At 44.0% G+C, this 14,392-nt stretch overlaps 2 protein-coding genes across 2 annotated transcripts in view; one reads left to right on the plus strand and one right to left on the minus strand.

The window, feature by feature from the left end:
- Positions 1-14,392, plus strand: part of LOC145391639 (uncharacterized) — a 113,006-nt gene that overhangs the window by 43,628 nt on the left and 54,986 nt on the right. The window lies entirely within an intron of this gene.
- Positions 1-14,392, minus strand: part of LOC145391638 (BTB/POZ domain-containing protein 6-like) — a 43,737-nt gene that overhangs the window by 28,735 nt on the left and 610 nt on the right. The gene's annotated exons all lie outside the window — the stretch shown is intronic.

The following is a 14,392-nucleotide window of genomic DNA, read 5'->3' on the forward strand; positions in this document are numbered from 1 at the left end:
TTTGTGAGGATTCGTGTAAGTGTTATTCTTTTCAGTATTTCGTTTTTGTACTCTATAATTTTTCTTTTCGCATTTTACCGCCTTATTTTGACTCTATAATATTTGTTTTTTAATACTACTCTGTCAAGGTTGGGCCGTTTTTCTTCGTTCACAATTATAGTTCTGTATTTTGGCTGTATGTCTTTTTAATACTGCATGTCAAGAGAGAGGGGCAGATTTTTTATTTTTCAGATACTGCCTTCTCACTCTGTACACCATGTCACTGGGTTATTGTTTGTAGAGTTCCAGTAGGCGCTTTGAAGGTGATAATGGAAGCAAGGTGACAGGGATAACACACAGTTTTATCTCGTATCACCCTGCCATATCACACACACACATACACTGGCATATTACACACACACACACACACACACACACACACACACACACACACACACACACACACACACACACACACACACACACACATCCCCCACTAGACACACCTCTGCCACAATACACACAGTCACAATGCACTCCACATTACACACACAACTCTACACATAACTATATCACACTGGATTCTCTCATTCCATACACTGAAACATTACACACTACATGCCAACCTCTCAACACTACATCACACTGCATTCTTCCACACGACACACTGCTACATTATATACAGTCACACCACACATAATCACATTACATACCATCACATAACGCATTTTGTCACCCTCCACCACGTACTCTGTAACACACCACACTGCCATATACAGCTTCACACCACACCACACCTCACCACCCCACTACACGCAGCACCACAACCATACACAACCACACCACACCATACCACACACAGCCACACCACACCACACACAGCCACACCACACCACACCACACCACACACAGCCACACCACACCACACCACACCACACCACACACAACCACACCACACCACACCACACCACACCACACCACACAACCACAGCCACACCGCACCGCACAACACCACTACCATACGCAGCCCCCACACCATCTCATCACACCACCCAAGCAATACCACACACTGTCCCCACTACACAATACCACTCCCATACACAGCACCAGACTGCCCCTCCACACACAGGCACACACTTCGACGTCCTGGAAGGGTAAGGTCGGGTGTTCAGCTGCCGATACCTTTCCAATACTATCCACTACACGCTTCTAAGTACCACACATCACCACACCACCACAGTACCACACAGGCCACCACACCACACACTTTTGCACAGAGTATGGCATAGCACTCCGGTATACATCTTTCCAAATGTGTCCATCACTACACCTCGCTTTATCACACCACACCGCTACACACTCCAGAACTCCACATACTGTACTACACACACACACACACACACACACACACACACACACACACACACACACACACACACACACACACACACACACACACACACACACACACACACACACCGCCAAACACCACTCCATTACACACACACCCCACACACTCCCAAACCACACACACACACACACACACACACACACACACACACACACACACACACACACACACACACACCACAACGTCCAGCACGGGCGAGGTCTGGCGGTCAACTGCCTGGCCCGCTGTCTTGAGTGAGTGGTGGTGGTGGTGTGTGTGGTGGTATTATCGCTCCACCACACCACACGTCACGCACACCCAACCCACCATAAGCCACCCCGCCCACCCTAAAGCGATCCCACCCACCCTAAAGCCACCACACCACACGTCACGCACACCCAACCCACCCTAAAGCCACCCCACCCACCCTAAAGCCACCCCACCCACCCATACTAAAGGCACCACACCCATACTAAAGCCACCACGCCTTCCCCTACCCCCCCCCCGCCCACAATGTCCGATGCAGTGGGCGATGTGGATGGGGTGGATATGACATGTATCTAGATGGGGTCTGGTAGGGTGGGGTGGGATGGGTGGGTGTGGAGTGTTTATTGGGATGGGTGAATGGGTGGGATAGATAAATGGGGTGGGATTGGGACGGACGGGTTGGGTTGGCTAGGTGTGAGGTTTTTATTGGGATGGGGTGGGATGGGTGTGAAGTTATTATTGGGATGAATGAATGGGGGTGTAGGTGGGATTGGGTGGGTGTGGAGTGTGTACTGGGTTGGATGGGTGAGAGGGGATGGATTGGGTTTGGATATGATGGGTTGGATTAAATGGTCTTCGCGTATGATTGGATAGGTATAGATTGGTGGATAGGGGAGTGAGTGGGTGGATGGGTGGGTGGATAGGTAGGTGGGTTAGGTCAATTTAGCGGCACTGGGCATAGTGGAGTGGGCTAGCGTGGGATGTGTGGGGTGGACATGTAACTGAGGGGGGTTAGTTGAGAGGGTGGGATGGGTGTAATGTGTGGGTGGGATGGGGTGGGGTAGGTGGGGTGTAGAGTGGAAGGGAGGGCTGGGATAAGGTGGATGGGATTGGGTGGAATGGGGTGGGTGCTGATAGTAGTGTAGGTGGGATAGCAGAATGGGTGGAGTGGGTGTAATGAGTGAGTGGGTGGGGTTAGGTGGGTGGAACTGCCTTTCAGTAAGCTCATGTATGTATATGTATGTATGCGTTTAATTTACTTGTACCTTTAACATATCATCGTTTACACACACACACACACACACACACACACAAGACATTTAAGCCTGATAGTGTACTCGTGTGCGTTTTGTGTAATTATATGTACACATTAGTAAAAAAAAAACATAGTATTAGGAGAAGGTGTTTGGATTACTAAGTGACTTCTGAAATGGTGTTTGGAGAAGATGTAGGGTGTGTGTGTGTGTGTGTGTGTGTGTGTGTGTGTGTGTGTGTGTGTGTGTATGTGTGTGTGTGTGTGTGTGTGTGTGTGTGTGTGTGTGTGTGTGTGTGTGTGTGTGTTTAGTTATCCTTGTCAGTCTCTCTCTCGGTTTAATTCTTTGTGTGTATGTCTGTCTGTTTTTGTGTTTCTCTCTCTCTCTCTCTCTCTCTCTCTCTCTTTGTTTATGCATATGAGTCTCCACCTGTTTTATTGTTTGTCTGTGTGTCTGTCTGTCTGCCTCTGTTTTTGTCAGTGTCAGTCGATATAAACACAGCATAAATAGAATGTAGGAGCGTGTTAAGGTGTATTATGCAAAATAAATCGCTAGGGAAGAGGTGTTACGGAGCCCCCTACGTCACCTAGAATACTTCCCACTATCTAAGGGGTTCTGATAAGGTGATAAGAGCTATTAAGATTACAGCGGCACAATATTATCCTTATGCGATAGGGTAATTGGAGAGAGAGAGAGAGAAAGAGAGAGAGAATTTACACTTATTAGTTTTTTTTTAGTTTTGTTCTTACACTTGTCCTTTATGCTGAGAGAGAGAGAGAGAGAGAGAGGCACAAGGAGGAAGTGAGATAGCTCTGCCGTGATTTCCCTCTAAATCTGAACACACTGAGAGAGAGAGAGAGAGAGGGGCACAAGGAGGAAGTGAGATAGCTCTGCCGTGATTTCTCTTTACATTTGAACTCACTGAACAAGACCCGTATTTCTGTGTTACCAGGGGATTTGGTGACACTTCTTCGTGACTAGTATTTCTCTGCATGGATACCGTAGCTCTCTGGATCCTATGAATAATACACACACACACACACACACACACACACACACACACACACACACACACACACACACACACACACACACACACACAATACACCCCCACACATAATACACCCCCACACATAATACACCCCCACACACACACTACACCTCCCCTACACACCATACACTAACCCACACATACATTGCTCCTTAAGACACCCAGTAAAACACACACACACACACACACACACACACACACACACACACACACACACACACACACACACACACACACCCACACACACATAATACACCCCCACACATAATACACCCCCACACACACACTACACCTCCCCTACACACCATACACTAACCCACACATACATTGCTCCTTAAGACACCCAGTAAAACACACACACACACACACACACACACACACACACACACACACACACACACACACCTACCTTTCAGGCAGTCGACACCCGCCCACCGTCACCACACTCCCAATGACCATCGTCCTCCATATAATCCTCCTTCTGGGTGTGTAAAGGGACTATTGACTGCTGTAGGAGGTAGAAGGAGGTGCTAGGAGAGGAGGAAGAGGATGGTGGTAGTGAGGATGGTCTTGCCTCCTCGTAGACGTGGAAGGAAGTGGTGTTAGGAAGCGCTTGAGGTGGTTTTTATGTAGGAACGAACTGGGTAGACGTTCATTATGGGGTAGTGTGGGCATTTCCTGAACGTCCGCTGAGACAGACAGACAGACAGACAGACAGAGCGGAGGGGGGGAGGTATTTGGCTTGTGCTTTTGAGAATCATGTGAGTGTTACCCACAAGTTTACCTGCAATACGTGTGTGTGTGTGTGTGTGTGTGAGAGAGAGAGAGAGAGAGAGAGAGAGAGAGAGAGAGAGAGAGAGAGAGGTGCGGGCAGGGTTCTACGTTCCTGTCTTGAGTACGTTCGGAATCATGTGAGTACTTGCAAAAATTTTCCTACATGCCGATTGTGTGTGTGTATGTGTGTGTGTGTGTGTGTGTGTGTGTGTGTGTGTGTGTGTTAGAGAGAGAGAGAGAGAGAGAATGTTTTGTTGCTCATACGTATAATGTTTCCCGAACGTTTGAGTGTGATCATGAGAGAGAGAGAGAGAGAGAGAGAGAAGGGGGGGAAGGGGGAGTCACCATCCCATGACTGATAGTGGTTCTCGGAATTTTTATTGATATGTATAAGGGTGCTAACACGCTAGCTTGTTGGCGTATTGTCGACCTTATTGCAATGTGTATATTTAGATGTTAAGTTAGGTTGCTTCAGGGTAGGGTACGGTATAGTAGGATAGGGTAGGGTTGGGTAGGATAGGGTAGGGCAGAGTTGGGTAGGGTAGGGTAGGGTAGGGTAGGGTAGGGTAGGGTAAGGTAAGGTAAAGTAGGGTAAGCTAGTGTAGTGTAGGCTAATTCAGTTCAGGTTGATTAAGGAAGATTTGGATAAGCTAGATTAGTTCAGACAGACAGACTTGAAATAAACAGTTTAGAAGGATGAAAGAGAAGGAAAAACGAAGGAAAGATTAGTAAATAAAGAAAAAGAGAAGGAGGAGGAGGAGGAGAAGAAGAAGAAGAAGAAAAAGAAGAAGGAGGAGGAGGAGATGTAGAAGAAGGAGGAGGAGGAGAAGACTTGGGATATATATGGAGATAGTTCATAAGATGTAAACACAAGCACGTGGTTAGATACAGAAGCACGTGTTTCCTGATGCATGTAAATAAACAAAACGTATCCTATATCCAGTGGGTCGCTTTTCTCATTGTCTTGGATTACGTAACACCTCTTCCTAGGCGATTCATTTTACGTACTACACCTTGATATCTTAGGGTATATTACTGATCTGATATTAATCCTTTCACGACGATGACGGGGGGTGATAGAGGGGGACGCCTTCACCTGGTGGCACTGATATGATTGGTCGGCTCCACTGCCCGGTTGTACAAACGTCCCTCAGCTCCCTCCCCATCCCCCGAAAGGAAGATGGAGGACGGCAGGAAGAGGTTAAATCCAGCCTGAAGTCCACAGGGTTCACATTTGAGACGAACCATTAACAACAAGAACAATAACAACAACAACGATGACCATACCTGTTCTTGCCACCACAAACGTTTTTATTCACTTCAGGAGAGAGAGAGAGAGAAAGAGAGATGACTTGTAGCAAAATATGAACACTAGAATGTGGTGCTAGTCACGAAGAAGTGCTATGGAAAGGATGTAGAATCATAGTATTGTCTTGTTCTGTCACTGAGCTACGTGAAATAAGCTGCAAAAGGACAAAGATCTGGGCCAAGTTAAGGTGAATAGTAGTAGTAGTAGTAACAGTAGTAGTAGTAGTAGTAGTAGTAGTAGTGTCAACCATGTATACTAATGCTGTAAACACGGCAGGTACGGAAGTTGTCTTATCTCTGTGATAGGATGTGTCGGTGTGGATCTTTCCTTTGAGCAGAATAACAGCGAGTATTAAAAAGTATTATCGCAACTACGAGTGTGACTACTTCTATTATTACTACTACTACTACTACTACTTCTACCACTACTACCTTTGCTGTTATTTATTATTATTATTATTATTATTATGATGATGATGATGATGATGATGATGATGGTTGCTACTAATACTATTACTACTATTGCTACTACTACTACTACTACTACTACTACTACTACTACATCAAACATACGGCCAGACATCACGAAGCACAAATAGAACAGAAGAACAAGGTCAATAACATGAACGTTTTGATGTGTTGTTCTTTGGTTTGGTGCTGACTTAGTGCTTTACTGCTGAACAATGAGATACGCAGCTCAGTACACACACACACACACACACACACACACACACACGGCATAATCACCAGCGCGTGTCTTATCTCTGTTATCTTTCAAGCTTAACGACGGCTCCCTGCAAGTCTGTCCTTAACGACCCAATTCTACTGAGTCATTTAATTAGCTGGTTAAGTCGGACTGAAGGATAAGAGTGAATAGGAATTTGAAGTCGAGGGAATTAAGTTTTTTATTTTCTTTTTTTATTATGTTTCGTTTGGGTTTGTCATTTTCAGAGGAAATTTGTGTAATGATACATGTTTTGGTTAAGTTTCTTGTTCCGTGTGTGTGGATTTGAAGGTGGAATTACGTGGAGGAGGAGGAGGAAGGGATGGAGAAGGAAGAGGAGGAGGAGGAGGGATAAAAGAATGAGGAGGAGAAGGAGAGGATTAAAATGAAGAAAACTATGATGATGCTGATTAAGGAGAAGGAAGAGGAAGAAGAATATAATGATGCTGATGGTGACGATGCTGATAACGATGAAGAAAAAGTGAGGAGGAGGAAGACTATAATGATGATGATGAGGAAGACGATACTGATGACGATGAAGAAAGAAGAAGGACCAGAAAGAAGAGGAGGAGAAAGAGGAAGATGAAGAAGAAGTAAGGTTGGTTAGTCTAGTTAATTTATTCCTAGTTTATTTATTCCTACTTTCAACAGAGGATTTTTTTCGACCAAGGCTGAACCCGAAGTAATAAATCAAAGTTGTATCTAACCCCACTAGTACAGAAAGTTTCTCCTAAGCTGAATTAAGTCGTTTGTGGATAGTAAGAACAAACCAAAAGAAAATTAAGGCATTCAGAGAGCTTATATCCCCGCCAACGCCAGTAAAGTTGATGAGGTACTGATGCAATTCCTCTCTCCTACCAGACGAGTACTTCTACGGTCTCACATAGGTAATTAATTCTACGGTCCTTGTCTGCCTTGTTACAGTTTCAGAGCGCACACCTCCTCCCACACCAAAAAAATATATGATTTATTCCTACATGCTGAGCGGGATCCACCTCAAAATCTAATCAACCCTTCCTTGCCCCACTATTCACCTATCCACCGGGTTTCGTAAAAATCTGATAACCTTTTTTTGAGATTCCACGGATACAGACAGACAAACAGACAGACAGACACAACCCCCGTCCAATTAAGTCACAGTGAAGGACGATATATAAAAACGGTGTGATTTATGTATATATTTGGTAAGTTGTTATTGTTTCGTGAGTGGGGGCAAGAGTGTGGGATTAGGTCGGGCAGGGTCACCTGATTTTACACATTACTGCTGTAGACGTGGCCGACGGTTTTAGCTGAGAGAAATCCTAGTCCTCAGATTTTTATTCAGGGTATATATCAGACGGTTTATTTATTTTTTTTTTATTTTATTATTTATTTTATTTTTTTATGAGGGAAGTACTAGGGGTCGATGAGAAAAAAATTTCTTGATTTGATTTTTTTTTAAGTTGTCTAGTTACGTCCAAGAGGTGAATTATATAATATTTATGCATGTGTGACTGAGAAAGAAGTGTAGTAGTAGTAGTATAGTAGCAGTAGTAGTAGTGGTGGTGGTGGTGGTGGTGGTAGTAGTAGTAGTAGTAGTAGCAGAAGATATAACACCGAGCTCTTCTGAACGTGATCCCGGTGGACTGCAGGATAAAGCCATCCCCCATTCACAATCCTTCATCCTCCTTTCTGAGGGTCGGTTGGGGGGGAGGGTTGAGGAACATTTGTATATCCGGGGATCGGACCCGACAGGTCACATCGCATGGCACCGCGTGAAGGCGTCCCTCTGCATATATCAGAGGATGAAAGAAGTGTAATTTCAGCATGTATTAGATAAGTTGTTATTGTGCCGTGAGTGGCAGTGAGAGGAGGGGATTAGGCTGGTCGGAGTGAGGTCAGCTAGTTTACCCTTCCCTGCTGCTGACGAGGGTGGTTTTTGAAGGAACAGCTGGGGATAGATTTTCGCTTCATATTTCATCTCCTCTGCTTCTCTCGCCCGTCTTCTGATTATATAGTTTTAAGTTGGGAAAGGCTTGGTACTTTTCTCTGCCAATTGCTGCTTAAGTTTGCCTAATATTTCACTATTTCTGCATCACACGCAAGTATCCTAAGCTGAGAGAGGATTGATGTGCTTCTCTCCCCATAGATACAAAAGTTCGCGTAATATTTCTCCTCTTCTACTTGTTACTGCCTCTTCGCCTAATATTTCTCTTCCTCTGCTTGTTACGTCCTCTTCTGGCTAATATCGCTAAGCTGAGAGAGGCTTCATGTGTTCCTCTGCCCATAGCTACAAAAGTTCACCTCGTAGTTCTCCTCGTCTGCTTCTTATTCCTCCTCTTCTGCATGTTACTTCCTCTGCTGGCTATTATCGCTAAGCTGGGAGAGGCTTGGTGTGTATCACTGTCCATAGCTACATAAGTTCACCTGATATTTCATCTCTTCTGCTTGTCACTTTCTTCTGCTGGCACATATAACAAGCGGAGGGAGGCTTTGTGTGCGTCTCAGCTCATGTATGGAAAAATCGTCTTCTGTTTCGCCTTTTCTGCTTGTGACTTTCCTCTGCTGGATAATATTGATAAGGTGAAAGAGGCTTGTTGTGTTTCTCTGCCCCTAGATACATAAGTTTACCTCAAATTTCGCTCCTTTTGCTAGTCATCTTCTTCTACTGGCTAATATCGCTAAATGAGAGAGATTTCGTGTTTCTCTGCCCATAGATTCAAGGTGTTGCCGCTTATTTGGCCTCTTCTATTTGTTGGTCACAGGTGAGGGACAGGATATAGGTGGGAGTGTAGGTCAGGTAACAGGGATTAATTAAGAGCAGGTACCACGTCGCCGCTCGATACGTAAGAAATATAAAGAGGTAGTAAATATAATAAACAGAGGACAAGATCTATGTACACCTTCAAAAGCGTTTAGAAAGAATGATTTAGAGCCGGGATGGTTAAATAACAGATTAAAAAAATTTCCTAGGCCAAAGAAAAGGAATATATAGAAAAATAAAAATAGGAGAGGAACATCAGTAGGGAAAGAGAGAGAGAGAGAGAGAGAGAGAGAGAGAGAACAGGCGAGGGGAAGGAAAGGAAATGTGGAAGAGGGGGAGAAGGAAAGAATGAGAGGAGGAGGAGAGGGAGGAGGAGAATATAAAGGAAGGTACGCGATTGGGAATAGGGAAGTAAAGAGGGAGACACGCAAAGCAAAGCGAAGTTATGAAATTAAGGTAGCTCAGAACTCGAAATAAAATCTCAAGGGTCTTATCAGCTGTACCGTACAAAAAATAAATAAATAAATAAATAAAGATAGGATAAGACCTCTTAGAACAGAACCAAGGAACATCACTAGTGAAGATAAAGAAATGTGCTCTGTCGTAAATAATTATCTGGTGTCAGTATTTACCAAGGCAAATCTAGACCTGGTCCCTCAAGCAGCATTAATTCACGATGGTAATACGAACAGTATTCTTAGTAAAATAAATATTAGTAAGGACAAAGTAATGAAAGAAAATAAGTTAGAACCTCTAAAAATAGTGATTGCTTGCCACAGTGATAGTAAAAGAGGCAAGGGAGTCAAAAGCTCATAAAGGGTGCCTCTTCTCAGTAGCTCAGTCTCATGCTGGTCGTACGTATTCTAAAACACGTTAATGCTGGGGCTACTTATTACAGACTCAAATAGACTGTTCCATTTATTTATCACTCGTACTGAAGAAGTTATTCCTCTGGGTTGTTGTGTGTCGGGGCTTTGCTAGTTTTACACTGATGTCCCCGTGTTTCTTGGTGGGTATCCCTTGGTGCTGGCTGTAGGAAACGACCATCCTTGACCTTGTCAGAACCTTTCATTATTTTGTATGTTTCAGTCACATCCCTTCTAATCATCTGCTGTTCTGGTGTGATACCAAGGCGAGTCAACCTTTGTTTATATGGGAACTCAGTCAGTTCTGGAACTAATTTTGTGGCTCGACGTTGCACTTGCTCCAATTTCAGTATGTCCCTCCTGGTATAAGGAGACTATGCCTGGATGGCGTACTCGAGTCGTGGCTTGATTCGTGCCTTATACAGTGGCAGGAACATATGAGGCTCCAGACAGGTGAAAGTTTTCTTTAAGAGGCCCACCATTAAGTTGGTCATCGCTGCAGCCATGGCCACTTGTAGTGGTAGGTTTCACATCGGGGGTGATGATGATTCCTGTCATATTCCTGTACAGCGATGGTGAGTGGAGTAGATCCCTTGTAGTACTTGTATCCTGGGTTCTGCTTCCCAGTGTGCATAACCTTACATTTTTCTTAATGAAATTGCTGTAGCCACTTCACACATCACTCCCTTAGTTTGTTTAGGTCTTCCTGCAAGGTAATGCCATCTTGTGGAGTTTCTTTCCTCAAAAACTATAAAGGAAACAAAGGATGAATTATGTCAGCCAGTTACAACGTTTTTTGATAATTCTTTAAGTTTAGGAGAAGTTCCAGCAGACGTAGTCCCCATTATTAAAAGGGGTGATGAATCAGCCGCGTAGTGCCCGTAAGCGGCGTGGAAGACAACAGACATAGACCCCATTATTAAAAGGGTTGATAAATCAGTTGTGTAGTGCCCCTCTCCTTCTCTCCCATTCCCATCACATCACTCAAGTTTTGGTGTAATAGTAGATGAAGACGGGGGCAATAGAACACATACTCCACGAGCAGAGGAACCCACACACCCCTGCCAACATGAACGTCATCCCCCCTGCCATCACCATCCAGTTGGGCTTGTCCTTGCCCTCCTCCTCGGCCGGCGGGGGACTGACATTGGCCACGCGGGGAGGAGGCCATGTTAGAGAAGCCGGCGCAGGAAGTGGAGTGTAGTCGGGCGTGGGTGTTGGGGATGCAGTACCTGGCCCTCTGTAGCCGGGAGTGGGCGTTGAGGATGCAGTACCTAGCCCTCTACCAACGCCCACACCTGCAGCACCTCCCTCACAGCCTGCACCGGGACCAGAACCTGCGGCCGGACTGCGATTAGTTTTTCCCGAGCAGGTGTACGCTGGGAATCTGTAGCGTCGAGGTGGTCTACTTTTTGGCGTCATTTTTCTTATTTTTCTTTTTCTCTGATTTTTATCTTTACGAAAGATACGATGGAAATAAGTAACCAGGGTAACACCTAGGGGAAGTAACTGTTGTAACCAGGATAATGTATTGCGGGGGATTCAAACAGCCAACAATCCGAAATGAGAACCGCGGCCAAGCGTAACCTCTCGTCTTTCCCTTCACCTCTGAACCTCTCTACCTCCTCTCCTCGTCTTTTCTTCTCTCCTCGTCTCTTCTTCTTCCCTCGCCTTTTCTTCTGTCGTCTTCTTTTCTTCTCTCCTACCTCTCTTCTTGATATTTCCGTGTTTTTTCCAGTCTTTATTTCCCGTCTACCCCTGTCAGGTTAGACATTGGGTTTTATAAAATGGATAGTTTAAGGACTTCTCACTGACGCAGACCTTTTCTCCTTTACACTGCTTTCACGCCAAAACCACGTCAACGCCAGCCTAAGTGCCATATACCCGGTGCTAGTTCGTCATTATTCCTTCCTTCCTTCTTCCATTATCACTCCCTTTCTTTCCTTCTCACTCTTTCCTCTCTTTCTTTCTTTCAGTTCCTCTCTTTCTTTCAGTTCCTCTTTCTTTCCTTCCCTCTCTCTTTCTTTTCCATTCTTTCTTCCTGCTCTCTTTCCTCCCGATTCTCTTTCTTTGTTGCCTTCCTTTCCTTTTTCTTCCCGTCTCTTTCATACCCTCTCTCTTTCTTTTTCACTCTCATTCCCCCCTCCGTTTATTCTCTTTCCTTCTTCGCTGTTTCCCTCCCTCTCCCATTCTCTCCTAGTTTTTCTCTCCCCCTATCTTTTTCTCCCTTATCTCTTCCTCCTCCCTTCTCCCTCGTCCATATATTTACATAAAGTATATATATATATATATATATATATATATATATATATATATATATATATATATATATATATGTATATATATATATATAATCGTCTAGAAGTAGCAAAACTAAGTGAATGAAGACGTCATTGTGTTACATATCTATATCTACGGTATGTATGTTTCTATCTATCTGTCAGAGAGAGAGAGAGAGAGAGAAAAGAGAGAGAGAGAGAGATATTGCAGATGCACCCAGCTGGCACTATGACTCACGACCTGCCTCACTCTACCCTGCCTCATCCAGCCCTGCCTCACCCCACTCTGCTTTACCCCACCCTACGTCCTCTCTCCCTTCCTCACCCCAGAGAGAGAGAGAGAGAGAGAGAGAGACCACTTAAAATATAAAAAGGGGGATCCTCACACTTAACCATTTTACGAGATCAAAGAAAATTGTATTATATTTCAGCTTACAAAGAGCGATTGATTTCTTCTCTTTGAAAATTAATGCTTTCAGAGAGGTAGAGTAGTTGAACAGTGATTGATGATGATGATGATGATGGTGGTGGTGGTTAAATGACTGTGGCAATGATGTTGATGATGATGATTGTGGTAATGATGATGATGATGATGATGATGAAAATAACGATGATACTGATAATAGTTGAAAAGTGATTTAGGATAATGATGATTGTGATGATTATAATGATGATGATAATGGTGATGATGATGATGATGATGATGGTGTTCATGATTATAATGATGATGATTGTGATAATAATGATGATGATGATGATGATGATGATAATGATGATGATAATGATGATGATGATGATGGTGATGACTTACAAATGGAAGGACGTAATGGGAAGACCTAGACCCGTAATCTCATCGGTTGAAGAAGCGGTCAATTTTTACACGTTACCCTCATCCGATTTTCGACTTTTCGTTAATATTTTCTAGTAGAACTGGTCATTCTAAGAATCTTTTCTTCTATGACATTTCTCTCGCAAATTGATAATAAACGAGTTACACGCGATTTACTTCCACCAATCACAATCACAGACGAGCGTGCTCTCTGTTCGCTCACCCGCTCACATTTGAAAGTTTGTCCCGGAAGACCAAACTTTACACGTACTCCTCATTTTTACACGTTGCCCTCATCCGATTTTTTCATCCAACCTTAGTGTTTCCTGTTGTTTTTGGTGTGATTCGATCGATTTTGACCTTCGTTTCTATCGCAAGTCGCTAGTTTTTGTTGAACGCCACTAGCGACTTCCGGTGGAAAGGACCGGTCCAAATCAACAAAAATCACACCAAAAACAACCGAAAACACTCAGGTTGGATGTTTGTTATCACTTGAAATGTAATTTTTTGCGGTTCTTCCCCCTCCCCCAGGAATACTGGGGGACCTGTGGGAAACCTGAGTGTTGGGTGGGGGAAAAACGCAAAAGCGAGTGATTTCCTACTGGAACTGTTATCAAAATCAAATGAAAAACACTAAAATCCTTCGGAAGAAAATAATTTTAAGCTTCTTAGGGAATTCGTATTTCCTAACTGGGGGGCTTCGCCCCCCAGACCCCCCAACCCTGGCCGTGCTTCCTAACTGGGGGGCTTCGCCCCCCAGACCCCCCATGACATTAACCAAACCTCATCTAACCTAACCTAACCGAGTGTAAATAAGAAATAATGCATTTACCTAGCAGTTTACAGTTCCTCGTAAACTTTCAAATGTGAGCGGGTGAGCGGACAGAGCGCGCGGTGGTCTGTGATTGTGATTGGTGGAAGTAACTCGTTTATTATCAATTTGCGAGAGAAATGTCATAGAAGAAAAGATTCTTAGAATGACCAGTTCTACTAGAAAATGTTAACGAAAAGTCGAAAATCGGATAAGGGTAACATGTAAAGTTTGACCGAAGAAGCTCCCTAACACCTCTTCTCTAGCGATTTAGTTTTTGATATGGCTGGTTAATATTCCTTTGCACGTTATTTATGCATAATATGGCGATATTAGAAGGATTTATGTAACACCGAAAAGGACTGTAAGATGCAATGAGGAAAATAAATCTCTAGGG

This window comes from Coenobita brevimanus, chromosome 19, assembly GCF_032717465.1.
Source record: "Coenobita brevimanus isolate Jiangsu-jjx chromosome 19, ASM3271746v2, whole genome shotgun sequence".
Classification (NCBI taxonomy): Eukaryota; Metazoa; Arthropoda; class Malacostraca; order Decapoda; family Coenobitidae; genus Coenobita; species Coenobita brevimanus.